This window comes from Anastrepha obliqua, chromosome 2 (assembly GCF_027943255.1).
Source record: "Anastrepha obliqua isolate idAnaObli1 chromosome 2, idAnaObli1_1.0, whole genome shotgun sequence".
In the NCBI taxonomy this organism is placed as follows: domain Eukaryota; kingdom Metazoa; phylum Arthropoda; class Insecta; order Diptera; family Tephritidae; genus Anastrepha; species Anastrepha obliqua.
This window is the reverse complement of record NC_072893.1, coordinates 39,012,271-39,034,154: the sequence shown is the minus strand read 5'-3', so window position 1 is coordinate 39,034,154 and position 21,884 is coordinate 39,012,271. Positions and strand designations below refer to the sequence as shown.

Here is a 21,884-nt window from a genome sequence, read left to right as displayed (position 1 = left end):
GAAAATTACTTTGCACGGAACACGTTATGTATATGTGCCCATCTTGCTTCGAAAGCAACGTAAATGTCAATCTTACCGAAGACTGATTTTTGTCTTTTATTTATTTATTTTGTTACAAGGAGTTTTTTTTCTTAATATAATATACTAAAGTATGTATGTAAAATTTTTGGCTATGTCTTGATTGAATGAATTTATATAATTTTACAGTGTGAATTTCTTAAATAAACACATAATTGCAAAAAAAATGACTTGGTATTATAACTATGTTAAAAATTAAATGTTTAAAAATCGTAATCCATTAAAAAGTTACATTCTTACATCAAGTGAGCAAAATGCTCATGCGCGAGAATCCGTGCTATCTTACGAGGCGCGTGTTCTCGAGGGTTAAAAGGGGGGAAAATATGTCGTGAAAAATAATACACTTAAACTGAAAGTGACGTATCATACATTTATTTATGAAATGAACTTAAATTTTAATAGGAAGAACATACATTTATTCATATCTCCTCGTCATTGTTCACATCAAGGATGCTGTCTGAAAACTTCATTAATGTATATAAATTAATATAAATATATTTATATTAATGTAAATTTATGTAAACTATTCACCGTTACGCTCGTTGAATCGTCCAACAAGCTTTTATTATTCTCCAGGAAACGATTTTTCGTACTGCGAGCATCTTTCCATTTCTTTTTCAAAACAGAAATAACTTTTATCAAAGCCATTTTTGATCTTTCTTCGATAACATATGAAGGTGTTGCGTCGTCCATTAGTTTATTACGTATAATTTGTTTTAAATTATCAAATTTTTCTGACAGAAAAACATCATGGATGGCATCGAATATTTTCCTCCTTGTCCATGAAAAAATTTTTCTCTTGAATCCTATTAAAAAAAAAAATTACTTTAAAATAATAATTTAATTACCATTTAAAAATACTTATTACATTAATTATTTTATTATTATTATTATATGATTTTTTAATATTATCAAAACATGATTTTTATCACTCGTTTGCATTTATTAATAATTATTTATTGTTTTAATAACAATATTCACTATAGAAATTGAGATAAAAGTAGAAATAAACACTCTGCATATATTACATTCATTTCTAACATTTCCCAGGCATACACACAAATAAAACCAGTTTCGATCGCCCCCCCCGCGGCTCAAATGCCCCAACACGTGCTTCAAGCTCGGCAGCGACCTGCTGCAAAGAAAGCGTATTTTTGACGAGCGGGGATAGCGCGGGAGCAAGATCTAAACGGATTCAAAATCTGTATACTTTTCTGCACTAGGAAACGTAAATATCTCCGCGGCAATTCGTGGCAATAAAAAAAATTATTATCTACGAGAAGAAGTGCAATTGAAAAAAAAGGGGAAAAAGGCTTGTATTACGTCATTAATATTGCCTCTAAAAATACAACAATATGGTTACAGTAAAGTATTTTCGTAATGAACATACCTTTCCGAAAAACATATATTTTAGTTTGCCCTTTTTCGTTGAAAAATGGTGAATCTGCAACTAGTTTTGTGTGGCGCTCGAAAACGTGCATGCGTACTGTCTCGCGCGAGTCCCGACAAATGGCACTTTTGAGCGTTCACCACGGAACATCTGTTCAATGTAAACATCTGTCCCTTTGGATTTTAATGCTCCAGTGCCATCTGTTGACGAATATATGAAGCTTTACCTCAAACGGTAACTTTCGATTTTGGGATTTTTGGCCAAAACGTCGGGCTACTTGACCACTGTGCGGCGTTAATCCGGATTACAGGGGCGGTTAATCTGATTAAAATTATAGTGTGAGTAGTAGCGAGCGGTAGTTACGTGGCTTAAAGCTGTTTTGTGCATTGGATAGTTTTTCAATACAAGCTGACAAATACAGGTATTAGCTGCCTTGATACTAAAAATGACGAGGGTACACCTCCATTCTTGTAATAACTTAATAATAATATGTTGGTTCAAAGGTGGCGACGCAAAGTAAAAAAAAGTGGTTTTCACGATGACCACAATGATTGTTGATTTATTTTTTTTAATACATTTATTTGCAATCTATTCATAGAACAATAAGCAAATTAGTTAACTAAGTAAATTTGACTTATATTATTGATCTCCAGTGAGGTGATGTACCAGGGACCATTTGTAATTAGTCTTAAAGTTTTCGACTGAAATCTTTACAATATTTCAATGTTTGAATTCGAGACTGTGTCCCAGAGCTGAATGCCATAAGTCCAAACTGGCTTCAATAAAGCTTTATATAATAGGAGTTTAGTCTCAAGATATAGAGTTGATTTAGGCCCAAGTAGCCAATACAGTTTTTTGTTGTTTTTAAGTTGGAAGCTTCAATCGGAGATTGATTTGATGTCATTATAGCAGTGTCGTCAGCATATGTACCAATAAATACGTTTTCAGTTTGTGGCATGTCTGATGTGAAAATTGTGTATAGGACTGGTCCGAGGACACTTCCTTGAGGTACACCAGCTTTGATATATGTTATTATGGAGGTTTTATCATTTACTCCTGATAGCAAGATAAGCCTTAAAAATTAAATAAATTGGTGAAGGGAAGATTTTTTTCATTTTATATAGCAGACCATGGTGCCAAACTTTATCAAATGCTTGCTGTATATCCAAAAACACAGCGCAACAATATTCTCTTCGCTCAAAGGAGTCAATAATGAAATTTACAACTCGATGACATTGTTCAGGTGTGCCATGATGTCGGCGAAAACCAAATTGGTGTTCAGGTATTATATTATTTTCTTTGAGTATTGGTGAGATTCTACATAAAAATATTATTTCAAATATTTTTGAGAATAACGCCAGTAGGCTGATAGGTCTGTACGAGCTTATCTCGTTTTCTGGTTTGCTTGGCTTGTAGACCATCACAATTTCTGCACATTTCCACTGCGTAGGGAAATGGCTTAACCTTAGTATAGAATTATATATTAGTGTCAGAAAGATAATACCTTTTTTTGGTAAGCACTTAACTATTTTAGCATCGATTTTGTCATATCCTGGAGATTTATTTTTGTCGAGCTTTTCGATTTGAATACAAATTTCTGCAGGTGTTATATGTTTGATTGGTAATGATTATTGACATGCGGCATCAAGAAATTGAAGAACATCGGAATCGTTGCTATTACTTATTGTATTAGGTGCAAAAGTTGTTTCTAAATGTTTCGCATATGCTTTTGGCTTGCTGGTATCAGATCTACACCATGCAACATTGCAGCCCTTTATAGGCACATTTCTCTTTTATGGGCGTTTCAGGTAATTCGTAGTTTTCCATATTTTGTAATCATCGTTTCTATTGTCATTTAGATTTTCAATATAATCTGAAATTGATTTGTTTCTAAATTCTTTAAGTTTGTCTTTAAGTTTACTTGTGGCCCTATTTAGCATAATTTTTTTCGTAATTTTCTCTTTTGTTGAGTTAATACTCTAATATCTGCAGATATATGCACGCAGGCACGATGTCTGGGTGTAAAGTTTGCTCTATTTTCGATTGTGGATGCAGAAACTGCTTGATGAATTAACAATGTAAATGTTTCAACTGCATTGTCCAGTTCTGCTCTTGATTGAGGTCTTAACTTCCAAATTGAAAAAAGGAAAAAAGAATTAGTATTTGTTATCAGCACCTTTTTTTCTAATTTAATATGTATAGATATATATTCATGTATATTATTATATATATATATATATTTTTAATGATTTTAAGTCTTAAAGGTTCTTGCCTGAGGTTCCATTGATGGCTGAATAAATTTTTTGTACACCTATGCGCTACGTCTCTGATGGCCTTGCTTTCGGGATTCTAACTTAACATTGTGATAAAAACTTGAATTAAATAATCAGTAAGAATTACTGTTTTTAACCCTAGAATATCAAATGTACTTATTTTTAATACGTTAGCATCTTACTTCGTCGAATCGACTACGATAATATTTAAAAGGGTACAAAGGACGTCTCTTGTTTAAAAAAGTGGTTTAAATTTTATTAATAAATTCTTTTTAATGTATTTTAATGGAAAAAGACAGAAAAAGTTTAGTTTTTTAATACTATTTATTTAAAAAAAAAAAAGATTTGACAGCACTATTTCATTTGCCTTATGTATAAAATAGAACAAAAACAAAACAGTAAAACAATTACAAAAAAATAAAACACCTTTTTTTCTTTCTTAAAACTAACGTATTGAATTAGAAAAAAACATATATTTTTGGAATATTCAGACAGTAATTTGCAGTAAAGTTCAACTTTGTGCTCTTCACACAGGTTTTTTCTACATTTTGCGCAAACTGACTTAGTCATTCGTCGTTTAAATGAAGGGCAAAATGCACAAATTTTTCGTTTCTCGTTTTTTAGTTGTTGACACATATCGTCATTGATTCCTGTATCAGCCGGCAATACACTTGCAATACTATCGCGAACCGATTTTCTCAACGTTAGCGTATCAAGAAGTCTCTCAGTACCACGTGGATGAATAAGCGAAAAATGTAATTTTTTCATAAACCTACGGCGTCCTAGAGGCTTAAGATTTGCTTGAAACATAGTATAAGTATAGATGACGTAAATATTTATAAAAGCCATATTCAGTATACCGTAAAATTGACACATTGGCCATCTGTTTGTTTTACGTGAGCAATTCATAGTAGCGCACATTTGGTCAAAAGTGTCCACCCCATCTTTTGTTTTATTGTAAAATTCTACCATACGTGACTTAATATAAATCGGATTTGTTGCTCCTTCTTCATTGCATCATGAAAGTAAATAAACCATTTTGTTGGGCTTTGGCTTGTAAGAAAGTAGCGTTAATGCATTGTCGTAGCAGAACATTGATGTGCTGCATTTACATCTTTTAGAATTCTTTAGTTCTTTGGGTATTTCTTTTTTAAACGTATAACTTCCAAATAATATTCTTTATTTACCGTAGAGCTATTTGGAATAAATTCCAAGGGAGCTACGTCATGATAATCAAAGAAAATGAGTAGGATGACTTTCACTTTCGACCGACTTAGACGTGGTTTTTTGGGTTTCGGCTCATGTGGATAGCACCGTTCAGCCGGTTCCTGACCGGTTTGCATTTCAAACTCATATACCCAAGTCCCATCATCTGTTACGATGCGCTGCATAAACATTGGGTCCGAATTCACTTGCTCACGCATGTCTTCAGCCACCTTCTTCCGATGAAGTTTTTGACAGAAATTTAACTCTCTTGGAACGAGTCGAGCAGCCACGCGTCTCATGCCTGATTGATGGTGTAAAATGTTGCGAATTGATTCGTGTGTCACGCTAAGGTCACGAGCTACCTTCCTCGAACTTAAATGATGGTTTTTCAGCATCATTTCCTTGACTTTGTCGCCGTTTGACGTTTTCATCCGTTGAAGACGTTGATGGGCGACCAGAGCGGGGCAAATCTTCCATGACTTTCCGGCCCTCTGCAAAAGCGTTATAGTACCACTTATAGACCAGTGTTTCGATAAAGCGCACTCGCCATATACTTTCTGGAACAAATTCAACGATTCGGCAGACGAAACCCCGTTTACAACACGAAATTTAAGACAAATTCTTTGTTCGATATTTTTATCCATAGTGAAAATCGCAGAGCACACGTGCGCTTGACTGATATAATTAAATGGCAAAAACAAGCTAATTGGCAGATTAGCGACACTATAGGGGACAGTTGTACCAACATTCCAGCAAAAAAAAAAATGTGTAACGCGCGCTTCTTAATTGAATGAAACGGAAGGTATTTTACTTAAAAACATTTATAGCAAAAATTTCCATATTCCTTAAGGGGGTATTCTAGTCTAGATGCCCGAACTTCGAGCATTTTTTGACGGTGAATAAAAAACAGCTATTGATATTTTCACCACCCATCTTTTTATAATTTATTTACTTATATATTAAGAGCATACAAAACGAATTAAAAAAAAAAAAAATTTCATGGAATTATTCGTCCTTGAAGTGGAAGAGGAAAACAAAAGGCAGTGTCGTCGATGTCACGATTTCTACCCTTGTGGTCATTTGAAAAAAAAAAGATTACAAATTCTTAACTAATATGAATGTCATTATCGCATGATGCAGAAAAATAATTTTTTTCATAAAATGGCGGCTACTCAAAAATTGAGGTCGATTTTTCCTTAATTTTTAAGCTTTCTCGAATAGAGATATATTTAAAGAATATTCATGATAAACTTCAAGCAAATCGGTTGATTAGAACTTGAGATATCGTGCCGACCGTATCGAAAGAAGTAGTTTCGAGAAAAACAAGTTTAAAGTTCGCCGTCCGCTCAAACCAGTTTAGCTGTCGCGTCACTAAAATAATTGTAACTTCGAAAATAATTCGAATTTTGAAAAATCCTTTAAGGGAGATATTTTTGAATACTTAAACTATTGAATTTTCAACAAATAAATTTTTCGATTTTTTCAAATTTCTAGACTAGAATACCTCCTTAAATCTCAAATTTGTTATTTTTTCTTTATTTTTTTTATTACAAATAAATTAAATGCAATAGTTCAGCTTGTTTAACCCCAGAGGTTGTTTAAAATTGTACAGAGATATTATTTCCTGACCAAATAATTGAGATATGCACATTTTTGATATATCATATTTTCTCCATAGAGTTAACAAATTTTGTTGAAATTCTCATTGCGTGCAATTTGTAAATTAGCAGTTGCTTAGGCACTTTGTTCAAGGCGGCTTTAAGTCAACAAAAAACCCATACACTTTTTTCTCTCATTAGAATTTAAGTAAGCGATTGACGCCAGATTGTAAATATCATCAACGGTGGAACTATTCTTTCTAAATCCTGCTTGGAATTCTTTTAGAATTTAATTTTTTCTACCCAGTCAACCAGCCTTGTATTTAAAACACCCATTAAGCTTTTAGGGACACAATTCATAAAGGAGATTCCTCGATTCCTTAAAACAACCGTTTTTGTTCAGGTACATACATAGGTACATACATACATACATGCATACATACATATGTATATTTGGGTCAAAATATTCAATCTCATGGAAATGGTGATGTCAGCCTGTTTGGCTTAGAACAGTAATGTCATGCGAAGGCATAAAATATTCCGGCCATTATTCTCGCAATAACAATATAATACAGTAATAATAATAATTGGTAAGGCATACAAATTGAAAAGTAGATCTGCAGACAAACATAAGTAATCACAAATTTACATACAAAAATTGCTACTTGTAACATTTTTCTCCACTACCAACGAGATTGCTGTTGGACAACCGTAAAAGCGGCTTATTAAAACATAAATCAGCGCATTTTATTGTTTGCCAACGACATACACACACTCATACACACACATGCACATTCATAAATAACATATTTGCCATTTTAGAAAATTATTATTATTAAAAATGAAATTCCTACATACCAATCTGGAGCGGCTTATAGTGGCCAAAACCATTTGCGTCACCAATGCGCTCTAAAGTCATAAATAATTGAGCTCTCAATGGCCTGCCCGAAATGTAATAAGAGTATTATGAAATAGAATAGCGGGGACAAAGCCTAAAGCAAATTATTGTTGCCAAATTTTCAAGGACATTAACATATTGCATTTAGCGAACGAACTCGGTACCAAAAACAATAACAGCAGCAGCTGGACGCACACACAAACGTACGCCATGAAGGCGTATGAGCTCATAAGTTCTTGTGGAATTGCGACAAGAAAGTATTGAACTAGAGGATCGCAAGAACATTCGAAATCACCTGCGTCCGACACTGCAAGCGAATGAATCAGCTCGAAGCTGGCACAGCGCCCAATATTTATGTGACATTTGGAAATGTTTTTGTTGGCCTCTTTGGTATAGAGATGTGTAGTCGTCTTTTTCTTGTATTCTATAGCTCTAAAGTTTTTTAGATGTACTCGAGGATATTTATGTTTAACTGTTTTTAACTTTGTAAATACCTTTCACGCCGCTGGTGTCAAGTAATGATAGTATCGTCGTGTGCTTTAATTGCTGTGCCAGTAGACTTTTGCGATATTCCTGTTTCTTTGCGATTGCTTAGAATTATTGAATTGATTCCAAAATATAATTCGGGCTTATGAAATTTTAATTAAAGGAGCACAGATTGCCAGATACCACCTTCGTTGAAGAGAGCGAAAATATTGTTCTTAGAGCACCTTAGGTTTATATCGCATTTTAAAGATTATATCATCACTTAACTTTGCACACTCATTTTGTAATGAATGATGGCGTCGGATTCGCTTACGAGTCCCCATGAAAGGAAACACATTCGTTCCTTGTGCGTTCCCATAAAGCAATAGTTAGTAATTATAATTACCACTTAACCAAAGGTAGAGCGGCCATGCAAGGTTGGAAATTTAGATAATTTTTGAACGATTTTTGCCTATATCTCCTGTGACACCCAAGCTGCCAACTTCTTTTTCTAGTCTCGATCTAAGGTACGTCGTTCTCAACAACTTCAACTTTGTCACTTCACAAAATGGAAAATTTGAAGAAAATATCTTGGTATACATTAGGGCGGGTCGATTTAAAAATCGCTCATTGGGCTCTGAAAATCGTATTCTAGGGATCAAAATAAGAAACTTTGCCGAAGGAATCATACCTCTAAAACGAATTCTGATGTCCCCCAATTTGGGTCGAACGAAAAATCCCACTTTGACCCATTTAGAGTGCTCCAATCGAGTCCAAATGTATGACCGACCCCCACTAACTTTGGACGGCCGATCCACCCATGCCAGTGGCACACCCCCTGGAACTCCGATGGGGGGTTTCCCATACAATCCGTTTAAAATATCACCATTTTTGGCCTTTGCATGAGAAAAGAAACTAAAAAGTTCGACCCAAATTGGGGGACATCAGAATTCGTTTTAGAGGTATGATTCCTTCGGCAAAGTTTCTTATTTTGATCCCTAAAATATGATTTTCACAGAGCAATGGGCGATTTTTTTGCCTCCCCACAAATCGACCCGGCCTAGTATACATCCATACAACATCCACCAGATGCAGGTGTAATAGCCACAAGACAATTTGAACCATCAGACGTTTGTTAATTGTGATCTGTACAAGTTGGAATGATATCCTTTTTCTGTCACAAAATTCTACTCCATGTAAATGACTTCCTTGTTCTTTCTATGGAAAAAATTTCCCAACATAGCTTGCAAAAATAAGCTATTAGAAATCAATGTGATTTCTAATCAACTTCAAATTTACACCTCCTTCGAAAATCAGGTAGCAAACAAAAAACGTTGCACGTGATGATCAACTTTGAGCTCCTGGCTTGAAACTGAAAATTCAGATTTGAAAAAGGTGCGCCAAGAAGCATCAAGAGATTTGGCAACTCCTAAAACACACAGGCTAAACAGCCCATTGCATTAAAAGCTCTGCAAAGCAAAAGGGTAGATAGTCGAGGAGAATAGAGAGAAGTAACAAAGAGAAAGATATAGGAGAGTATAGAAACAGAGACAGAGATAGCTAGTCCTGGGAGAATTTTCCAGATTCTTTTACAAATCTGAAAAATCCTCCAGTTTGAGAGAATGAATATTACCCATTTTCATGGCATCGGAGTTCAAAGTTCCTAGCCTTGCTCTGTCAAAGATAGCACACTCACAGAGAAAGTGCTTGTGGTATCCTCTTCCTCGAAGCAAGACAGGCAAATGGGGTACTCAATGTTTCTAATGGTGGTACGGGATTGCGTCCTATAATAATACCGACCATCAACCGAACGTTTTTTCTTCCAAGTTTTAGAAGAAAGCTCAACAGTTTTCTGTTCAGAGTTGTCACAAAACACTTTGCAGTTCTACAGCGTTCTAGACTGGACCAACGCTCCATATATAAATTGCATACATAATCGTTGATTCAATTCATGATTCCTGATTCCGATTATCGGCTGGTCCCTGTAGTGTTAATGCTGATCCGCGTTTGGCCAATTCATCGGCTTCTGGGTTATTTGCCAAGCAAATGAACGGTGCACAGTCTACAGGCTACTCAGTCTGATAACATTCTACGATGTCTCTCAAAAACAAACAAAAGATTGTGGCCGGCGAAGGCTTTCAACATTAGCCCATCCCTATTGAAAAACCTTTTAAAATTACAAACAGTGCAAAAGACGAGCTACAATAATTATCTGTTTAAAAAAATCTTAATTTTGGACTATAATCAAGTTGAAATAGTGATGAAAATGTGGGTTTTCTATACTACAGGAAAAAAAATACCAGTCTAACGGTTAGACTTGATAGAAGTGAAACCTTCCGTAAAACAAACTGAGAGAGAATAAGACGAAAGCAGCATTAGGAGCGGGATAATTATAGGTTCATTATAATATTGCTATAAAGTTCATATTTTATTTTCTTCATTTTATCATTATTCATCCTCAATGTTTTCAATTTCAACAAATGATACGAGTGGCTTATGATAGATAAAATATGATACAAATGCTTTGGTTTCGATGTTGTCAAAAAAAATACCCAAACGGACCGAAGAAACAGACTTACAAATTTCTTCCATTTTCGTCTACTTGTATTCATATAAAAATGTATGTCTCTTCCCACCAAAGCTAAATGTATTAGTATATTTCTTCTTGTATTTATTCAAGGCTGAAATCCCGGCGGTACTGCAATACTGGGCCAACCCGTGGCAGAGAAGGAGCAAGTCCCTAAAACACTCCGCCCATTTCCAAAAATTAGTTTAACATTTGTTGTCCTCCGATGGAGGATCTATCAGATGTTAACCTGATAACCACACTACCTAGTCAATACATTTTAAATAATAAACCTAATAAAACTCTTGAGAATTACACGCTCACAAAAAAAATATTAATGTACGAAATATTTATACCGATTCACTTAAACTGACTTTCAGTATCTAAACCAAAAATAGAAAAGCCAAAAAACTGTTTTCAATAAATAATCAGAAATGTCCTACAATGCAAATTTCAAAAAAAAAAAAAAATTTATTTCTTGTGATTCGAACCAAGAATTTTGGATCGGAAGCTCACATTGCTAGCCGCTCGGCTATCGCGTCATACTGTCGGTGCTGGCCTAAAAGTTATTTAGTTCGTCGCTAAGTTTATATGTTGTAATTCGTTTCACTTTTTCCCAAATCACTCCCAACGATTCTAAAGAAGTTTTCACTTCAAAAATTAATGTACGAAATATTTATACCGATTCACTTAAACTGACTTTCAGTATCTAAACCAAAAAACTGTTTTCAATAAATAATCAGAAATGTCCTACAATGCAAATTTCAAAAAAAAAAAATTCCATTTTCGTCTACATGTATTCATATAAAAATTTATGGCTCTTCCCACCAAAGCTAAATGTATTAGTATATTTTTTCTTGTATTTATTCGAAGCCGAAATCCCGGCGGTACTGCAATACCGGGTCAACCCGTGGCAGAGAAGGAGCAAGTCCCTAAAACACTCCGCCCATTTCCAAAAATTAGTTTAACATTTGTTGTCCTCCGATGGAGGATCTATCAGATGTTAACCTGATAACCACACTACCTAGTCAATACATTTTAAATAATAAACCTAATAAAACTCTTGAGAATTACACGCTCACAAAAATTATTTATATCAACATATAATATTGATATGTAACTAAATAACTTTTAGGCTAACGACAACAGCATGGCGCGGTAGCCGATCGACTAGCAATGTGAGCTTCCGGTCCAAAATCCTTGGTTCGAATCACAAGAAAAAATAAAAGTTATTTTTATTTAGTTCGTCGCTACTTTTATATCAACATATAATATAACGCTTCGTAGCCAAGTTGGTCGCTTTTTTCGTTTCACTTTTCCTCAAATCACTCCCAACGATTCTAAAGAAGTTTTCACTTCAAAAAAGTTTTAAATCGAAAATTTCAATAAACTCTTTCAAGCGCAGGCTAGCGCCCATCATTAAATTTACCAGCCGCAAAATGGTATTTTCTTAAAAAAAAATCTCACAATTTCTAAAATTATTCAATAACTCCCTGCCACGCTGTCACATGATTACCGCCATTATATGGCAAAATAATTTTAATAAGGTTGGCAACGCACACACGGGTCTGTCGCTTGTTTGCGGGATATTTTACAAGCACTTAGCATTTACATATATGTTTGTATGTGCGCATGATAACTACTATATGTATATCGTATGTATCCTAGATGTTTTTTGTAGTAGTGAAAAGATGAGAAGAAAATGTAATCATTTCAACCCAGCCACCAGCATTTATTTGGCATCTGTACATATTCGCATAAGCGTATGAAAAAGAAGAAGTTGCTTCCAATACTTCAGCACTAGAAGCAGCAAAGCGACCGCGAAGGATGCAAAAGAAAAATAAAACAACAAATATCGTATACGCTTTTTTCACAATCATCATTTATGCTGCGTTGTCCGCAATGCCAGTGGTATATAATTTACGAGCGCATAGAAATTGGAAACAAAGTGGTGTGGAAGCTGTGTTTACGCTTTTCTGTTTTTCTCGCTTGCGATCTTCGTTCGCTGATTCGAATGGTCGGGCTTGTCTTTTATTGCAAAACATAACTCATGAGAAAATGATGGTTAACCACATATTTTCAAATTGACATAAATAAATGAGCAACAACAAAAACGAGTATGGCAGAAAAGAAACGTCACTAACGAGGAAGTTTAACTAGGAAAATATCTGAAGATGTAGGGACGATTACATATTTTTTCTACTAGCCAAACATTCATTTAAAAGCATGTCAATACTACAGTGCCGTTAAAAAAATATAATTTTTTTTCTAAAAGGGTACAAAATTTAAATTAGAGAAGGCGACCGAAGGGTCAAGTGTAACCCGGCACGCTCAGAAAGGAGAATAAAAAACTTTTGGGATGGCAAAAAAATTCAAGTTTTTAAAATTAGTTCAGAATTATTTGCATACAATTTTTATGTTTTATGAAGCGCATTTGGAAATACTCTTAGTGCAAAATCGTCCACACAAAATTGTATCAAGCAGCAATTTTTAACTGTCAGAGCTTGGATTAAACATCATAATTGATGACGATTTTTATCAATTTTCGAATCCTTTAATTAAAAACGGAGTAGAAAACAGGTCGTTGCACCAACATTAAAAAAAAAAATTGACATACAAGCAAACATAATTTTTTTGAAGTGAAATTTCTTAGGCGTCGATGGACGAGCGAGAATGGGGAGTAAAATTTCAAGACCTTGCAACGTTTTCGGCATTTTCGTTGCGCAAGAGAGAAAAAAGATGTAACGTAGAGGGAAAGGAGATGTATATATTATATATTAGATACACCTTAGGCTATTTTTCCTGTGTTTTCCCTTGTGGTTGTTAATTTCTAGTGAGATATAACACGGCCTACTTTTTGGCGCTTGTTTGTTGGTGCAATCTTGTAGGAAATATATTTTTGGTGTTTAGTTTTTGGCGTTATATTTTCTTGGTGCCTACTGTTTGGGGCGTTTTTTGGTCCCAATTTTTTGGCGTTTTTTTTTTTAGTGCCTACCTTTTGGGGCTTATTTCCGTTTCCTGGGTAGTGCTTGTGCGTACTGTAAAGCGCTATCCATCCCGGCATCGGATTTATTGGTATTGCCTTGCGGTAATTTGTGCCGTTACTGCGGTCTTGGAATCGCTGCGTTTGTGCAGGTTTATCACCTCGGAGTAGAGCGCGTTGTTGCCACGGTTTGTGTTCCGCGTTTTTTGCAAATTTTGTCTATTAGTATTCTGTGCAAATACTGTGAATTTATTTGGATATATATTCTTTCTCTCTCTGTCTCTCTCTCATTCTCTCGGGTATCTCCCACTTTCTTTGTCTGCCTTGAAAGTTTCACTTCTGTTATGTGTACTACGCTACACGCACTTTTTTTCTTTTTTAAATAATCTTTAAAATCCTGATTTTGAAACGTTCTCTGGCCTAGGCCGAGGGTGTCTGATATCTCATTTACCTTTTGCGCTGTATTTAAATGACTGGCATTCAGATTTGGTTGGTGGTTTTAAAGTTGACAATCTAAATATCAGCCTTTCTATGCCTAACTGGTCACTTTGGTGCATGGAATAAATAAATTTAAAAAATTTTATATATATAAACTAGAGACTTACTGTGAAAAAAGGAATATGGAGGTTACCCCAGCCAAATCGGCAATAATTGTTTTTCGTCATAGGTACAAACTATCAAGAAAAGAATGACGGCAATATAGACAGACACTTACTACTACCTGCAGGTGATTTTTACACCCAAAATGGTTTGCCCGAAACATCTAGAAAAAGGAATAATGCCACAATGTGAAGTTTTAACTCCACATTGAAAAACTTTTTTGAAAAGAAGGAAATAAAAATAGGTGGGAAATGGAAAATGTTTATATCTGTCTGTCGAGCTGTTCAAAGTTACGCGGCGCATTATCTTCACACATTCAATAGCGATTCATAAATAAAAATTTGAATTTCCCAAGCTGTTGCCCTACTTTTGCTACTTACCCAGAAAAAAGTATCGAGAGTAGCGCTTGTATTACACATAAATTATATTTAAAATTTTATCCTGTTAGATTCGATTTGTGGGGGGTTGGACAAGTCCACTCAGTCAGGCAGACCATTGTACTACATCCGGATAGATTACAGTAGAAAAAATAGAGTGGCAGGATAGATACAATATAGATGGTAAGCCGGAAAAATTGTTTTAAGGTCACTCTTCCTTAAATCTTTTTGATTCATTGACGTATCTTAAGAGATCCGGAAGAGGAAGAGTATGAACTTTATCCATACTCAGTTCATCGCACTCCAACGGCCCAACGCACTCGAACAGCTATAGGGAAAATGCTCTGCGGTTTTCTCAGTCTCCCGTCGTAGCCATATGCTGAACACAGGCGTTGTGCCCAATACTCTCAGCTTTTGCCAACTAAGATTTAGGAAAAAGGTCGCTAATTTTGTTCTTTCACAAATCACTTGGCTACTCTTCAGGATCACAACTCAGACCAACATCTTCTAAAGGTAAACCTCTTGAAGTCGTCCATCCGTAGTTGAATCGATGCAGAATTGACACTTTGAAATGTTTCAGGGCCTAGCGGTGTGCTTGAAAGTGTATGTATCATATATGCAAGTTAATACCCTACTCTGGTAAGCCGCATAACGGCAAATATATACAAAAAGTTAGAGTAAACAATACTTTTGAAAGCTAGAATAAGCACTAATTGGAGGATGATGAAATAAGCTCATCCAGTAGTGAAATATTTACTGTAAACATAAACAATTATTTGTTAAGGATAGAGTAAGCAAAAATTCTGTATAAAAGAAATAATGTATGAATAAAATAAGCACTTCAAGTTTGAGTTTGGAAGCAAGCGTTTTATTTTTTTAATGCTCACCCGCGTTAGAACATTAATTTGCACAAGTTTTACGCCACGTTATATTTGATTTTAATTAATTTTGGAAAGCAATGTTGAAACACGCAATCGGTACACTGCCTATGTAGCACAAACACACTCCTATAGTTTTAAAAATACCACAAAAACCAATTGTGAATTTAGTTTTGACCATAATTTTGGAGAGCATACATGCAAATAATTTCAAGTTTAGTTGTTGTTGCTTTTTTGGGATTTCTGTTTTTGAATTGTTTCTATCAACTGTGGCATTTAGCATGACAAAATATTCGGCAACAACGTAGAAATTTGTTTTAGTTATATATACCTTGCAGGAAATCTACCGCAACTGAGCTCGTTTGTTGCTCGAGAATATATAATATAAATAGAACAATAACCGATTTGGCTTCGTTCTCTTTTAATTTAAGATCTTCTTTTTCTTAGCATCACAGTCCTTGGTGATCCGTTGCCTCATTCACAATCTTTCGCCACCCGTCTCTATCTAAGGCTACTTCCTTCCACCGCCGTACCTTTACCTCTGCAAGGTCATCTTCAATGATTTTGAGTCATCTCTTTCTGGGGTGTCCTCTTCTTCGTCCTCCGACAGGGCGCAATTCAACTATCTTTCGAGTTTTTCTCTCCTTGAGCGCTCTTAACACGTATCCAAGCCATCTTATCCTCTGAGATTTTATAAATCTTATCAACCAGTTTCGTCTTTTGCTAAACGTTCCAGCTCATGATTATATCCCATTCGATAAGTACCGCCCTGCAGTGTTATTGGTCTGTACATTTTTTTTTTCGAAGACTATTAGGTGACTAATGTTAGTAGTTTTTAGCGTTCCTAGTTCGCACCCATAGGTAAGCACAAGGCGAATTAAGGCTTTGTAAATCTTTAACTTTTGGCCACGAGATAATAATTTTGACTTAAGCAGTTTGAAATTAGAGTAATAAGACTTATTTGCTGCTGAAACTCTGTCACTAACTGTCAATGGTATATCCTTATTGACTAATATTTTCATGCCCAAATAGGCAAATTCTTGCACATTCTCGAATGCATAGTCTACGATCAGCAGATCATCATGTCTTAAACTGGAACTAGACCGGACCATAAACTTCGTTTTCTCTGTATTAATGCTTAGCCCAGTAGTTCGTACTATTTTTTCTAGTTTTTTATACGCGCTCTGTAATTCACTGCTGCTTTTCGCTATGATAAGTCTATCATCTGCATATGCACAAAGTTGGAAGGGATGCAACAAGCCCAGGCTCATAGCCATTCCCATTTGGACTTAGTTCGGTAATTGCTGCGTGCAGGACCAGGTTAAATATCAATGTTGAATAAGCGTCTGGCTGTTTAACTGCCGATATAATGGAAAGTGATTCAGTACATTCTCCTTGCACAATGGCCTTCGCCGCGGTATTTGTAAGCGCCTAATACAAAGCTCAATTAGCTTTAGCGGGATGCCTATAGATCGCAGCAAAAATTTAATATGCCTTCTGCCTATGCTGTCAAAATATTTAAAGTCCGCTAATAAGCAGCAGACGTCAATGTCATATTCCTATAGCTGCTGGAATGTTTGTGTCGCTATGAATCCTTGATCTATTGTAGACCAGTACTGAAACCTGCTTAGTAAACATTCAGAATTTTTTAATATTGTATAAGCAAGTGGTGAATTTTCCACAGCAATATCCCAAGAAGTGCGAACTGTCACAAGCGGGAACCCATTTTTTTACATCTTGTAACTGCATAGTAAAATCTAGCGCACTCTGCACCCTTTTTGACAGTTCGGATAGTTGAATGATAAAATTACTCCTGTCGAAGCAAGCCTGTAAACAAGCAGTCCCTGCTGTAGCTTGAATAGAGCATTGATATACCTATTATCGGTTTCAAACTTTGGATATACTATTTTTATTTTTTTTTTATTTCGTTTTATATAAACTAAGTAAATTCCTAAATGTATGTACTCAAATTTGCCAATTTAATCATTTTCCTACACACACTCGTATGTGTATATGCACAACATTAATTTATTAATTATTCGCACTTCACTAAGTGGTAAGTTGTGGTCGCACCGCACTTTGCACTGCCACTCATAAATTGATTTTGGTTTACAACTCAAATGTAATTTAAACGAAAATTCAATTGGAAAGACAAGTGGCATGCATTTTGGAAAAATTGCAAGGAAGTATTTATATATTACAAATTAATCAAAAAATATGTGAACAGGTAAGAATAATTTAGCAAAATTGATTACTCATTAATAAAAGTATCTTGTTTTTTTAGCAATACATTTCATTTAACAATTTTTAATTTTTCATTTTAAAAGTAAATGTGAAAATTTATTAATTTGAATATTTTAAAGGATAAGCTTTAAAATAAATTATTATAAAGGGTGGTTAAATTTCAAGGGTCGATGTTGAATGTGAACCACACCTAAACGTCAACGACACCGTTGGGGTTATTTGAAAGAAAAGGGGTACGTCGATAAGCCAGCAACAATCCAAGAGCTAAAGGATGAGATAATTCGACACATTAACGGCATAGAACCTCAATTATGCCTCAGCGTCATCGAAAATTTGGACCATCGGATGGAGGTGGGCCGCCGAGGCCTTTTTGCATAATTTATTTTGAAAAGTGTATATAAAGAACTTGAAAAATTTATTATCTATACTTGCCTGTTTAAAAAAAAACATGGCTTTTTGCATTATATTAAAAGGCTAATCTGTCCACTGAATAATTCTAAATGGTTGCATTATTTTAACTTTCAAATTTAGCTCTCAAATTCTAAATATCGTGACTAGCACTCGGCAGAGCCTTGATACGAAATCCGCTTTGGGCACGAAACACAATACTTATAGAAAACATTGGCAAACCTCCGAGAGTATTTCCGCTATCAAAAGCCTTCTAATAAAAAACCATCTGTTATTTTGTGAAATTGTAGGTGCTTCCATTGGTGGGACAACATCAAGACGACAAATAGGAGGAGAAGTTGGTTAAAATCAACTTTCTGGTTTGAGTAAAACACGCCCGTATAACTTACTGAGTCAAAAGTAAAATCTTATTAGATAAATCGGGTGTTTTTAAAGAGCTTCAGAACTTAAAATGAAAATGGTAGGTAGGTAGGTAAGATGGCAAGAGTACCCCAGGCACACTGCAAGTAGCCCTTACGTGCCTCCTACAGCCATTCAGTGCTGTTGATGTAGTGGAGGAGAGAAAAGGGATCTAGGGTGGAAATTGTGTAGTTTCCCTTTAACAACGGTCAAGGGGACACCGATGTCTGAGAAAGGGATAGCTGAAACCGGTTCTGTCAACCCCTTCCTGGCAAGCTCGTCGGCAATTCCATTTCCCTATATATTCCTGTGCCCAGAAACCCAGATAAGAGAGATGTTTCCTGCACGTTCAAAACGTTTGAGTTCCTCCTTACAGGAGTTCACCAGAAGAGAACTGCAATACGGCGACGACAGGGCCTTGATTGCAGTTTGACTATTGGAAAAAATATTAATGTCTCCCTCCCAACAGCGATCCCGAAGTTTTTGCATGCCTGCAGGATCGCGAAGACCTCTGCTTGAAAAATCGCTGCTTGTTTCCGGCAGTTTAAAGGAGACCGAGATGCTGGCTGATTTAGAGTAAGCCCCCGCTCCCACTCCACGCTCCATCTTGAATCCGTCAGTGAAAACAGAGGTACCCATATCCGTGCCGACTCTCCCCTCTTTCCAATCTTGCCTGCTCGGAAAGATAGCCCTAGCACAACCCTCAAATCCCAGTTTGCGGATGGAGAGGTCAGTGCGAGTAACAAGAAGGAGTCTGCTCTTTCTACCCTGCTTTAAGATGCTACTATGTGCTACAGGAAGTTGTCTCCAAAGGCCAATCTCCTTCAGCCTAATAGCACTCTGAGCAACAATGGATTTAGCCTGCAGATCCACAGGAAGTAAGTGCAGGATAACGTTGAGCGCAGCAGTGGGACATGTTCTACAAGCACCACTGATGCCCACACATGCAGTTTTCTGCAATCTCTCCAGTTTAATGGTGTTGTAGCCCTTCTGAAGAGCTACCCACCAAACTAGGCAACCGTATGTTAAAATTGGCAGAACCACTAAGTTGTACATCCAAAGTATGACACGTGGCTTGAGACCCCATTTTTTGCCGAACATAGATTTACAGGCGTAGAAGGCTATACTGGCCTTCTTAACTCGGTTTTCTATGTGCAGCTTCCAGTGGAACTTGGGGTCAAGTATTACACCAAGATACTTGACTTCCGATGAAAGAGTAAGGCACTGGTTGTTAAGTCTTGGAAGCTTAAAAGGCGGAAGCTTGTATTTTCTGGTGAATAGCATCAACTCCGTTTTGTCAGAGTTGACTCTGAGACCGCAACTGGCAGCCCAACTACTGAGTGTAGCCAGTGCACCTTCCAAAATTTCAGCCATTACTGATGGGAAGGAAGTGATCATACAAAACATAAAAATTGTCAGAATGATTTTTTTTTAATATAATTTATTGTGAAACACATTGTATGCCGTCTTGTTGGAACCAAATGTCGTCCATGTATAGCTGATTAATTTTTAGTGTTTTTTTCTCGTGCTAACTCTTTCGTGCTTATCGTAGACCGATTCCTGGAATAAAGTTTGGGTTGTAAAAGCACAAAATTTGTTAAACTGACTTTTAAGCTGACGGCTAATATCCACGTCGACGGATGCTTTTCTGTAAAATCTCGACCCAAAGTTGATAATTAAACTTTATGAGAAATATTTACTACAGTCCGCAGAAAAGCCCGATATTATGCCCGATTATAGTGGATAGGATTCTTGAAGGAGACAATGACCCAAAACACCCGGGACGACTTTGCATAACTAGGAAATTAAAACGATGTATGTAACAGCTTGATTGGCCTTCGCAAATTTCAGATGGGAATCCAAATAAAAATATTTGCGCTCTAATAAAAGTTGGGACTCGTAAAAACGGGACGTTTACAACAAAACAACTTTCCAACTTTCCAAAACTCTTTCCAACCATATTTTTATAGTGCGAGAATCTTGATTTAGATTATTCTTAATAACTATGCGAAGGTTCTATAAGACCGCCGGGGCAAAAAAGGGGCAAACATCCCTTTAATTGAGCCTGAGCCTTTCTATGAACTTATAAACAGCCACATTAATGAATTTCTCAGGAAGTGGGAGGAGAATAAATTAGTAGAACGCAGGTGAAATTCAAGCGGTGAGCGACAAGTGAAACAATTCCTAACGCCGGACAGAGGAATCACTGATAAGCTACTTTCACTCATCTGAGTAGACTTAAGCCTATTAACAGGTTCTTTTGCAGACCACTGAAGCTTGAGATACCACCTAAATGAAATTGGCCTCTCTGATATATAAATGAAATACATTGTAATGTTGGTAGAGGGAATTCAACACGGTACCAATCGCATGGTGGTAACTTGCCAACCCACTCACCTATGCCAGCCGCTATCAATTAGCATCTATGAAAATTTACGCTCAATAACAATAACAACCACACAACCTCTGCATAAATCACCAAACATTTTTGATTTACGATTTGTACTTGAATGCTTCATCGAATCACCATCGCACGCGCTTTTTGCTTAACTTTCCTTTCATTATTACAATTACTGTCAAATCATAAAACACTCAGAATGCTTTAACACAGTCTAGACACTCTATCACAATAAATTACAATGAAATATGACTAATTCGTTGTCAGTCAGCAGGTTTGGAATGCACATAAAACAAAGTCACAAGTGACAGCAGCCCAAATCTTCGGAGGATACTGCGCTCATACCGCTCGGCGAAGTCACCTTTGTCCGTAGTAAATCAAAAATAAATATACAAATGCGTGTATGGGTGTGTATGTAGTCATGTCATATTTTCAACTTATTTGTGTCTAGTTAAAACTAAGGGTTCGCCAAACAACTTGACAACTTGCAACAAAGTAGCCAATCACCTATGTACGTAGCTGACAGATGCTTTACGCTTAAATTGCTAAGCATTTAATTGAACACAATTATGTACACATCATTTGCAATCGCTTTACACTCAACTGAACACTTCACAAAGTTGCTTAGTATCACACAGATACACACCCAGATACTTGAATACCCGTATGACAGTGGAGAAAACTTTGTCAGCATGAATCTGAATACAAACTCATGTGTGTGGCTTTTTATATTCTAGGCATGTGTGTATGTATGTATGTGTGTATGTATGTGTGTGTGTATGTATGTAACACTTTATTTTGTTTTTATTACATTGGCTTCATATTCAGGCTTTCCAGCACTTTTAACGTTTAGAGCCCTTAAAAATTATATGAGTAAATATTTTGTTGTTGCTAAAAATATTACACTAATAATGAATAAATATATATATTTGAGTATGAATACACTCTTGAATGTGCATAAATTTCAAAGCTCATAGTTCAATACCCTCTTCAACCTCTTCAACAGTGAACAGTCAATTTGCTTATGCAAATCACTGATGGAGAGGTGGTGTTGGCGGGCGGGTTGTAAAGTATCTTGTAAACATATAAAGCAGTAATAAAAAAGGAAGAGTAGCAACTCATG

General features: G+C 35.9%; 2 pseudogenes; both read right to left on the bottom strand.

Annotated features, from left to right (window-relative positions):
• Window positions 1-10,579: 10,579 nt before the first annotated feature.
• LOC129239916 (U2 spliceosomal RNA) lies at window positions 10,580-10,763 on the bottom strand (annotated as a pseudogene).
• A 574-nt stretch (window positions 10,764-11,337) lies between these two features.
• On the bottom strand, window positions 11,338-11,521 carry LOC129239910 (U2 spliceosomal RNA; annotated as a pseudogene).
• Between the last annotated feature and the right edge of the window lie 10,363 nt (window positions 11,522-21,884).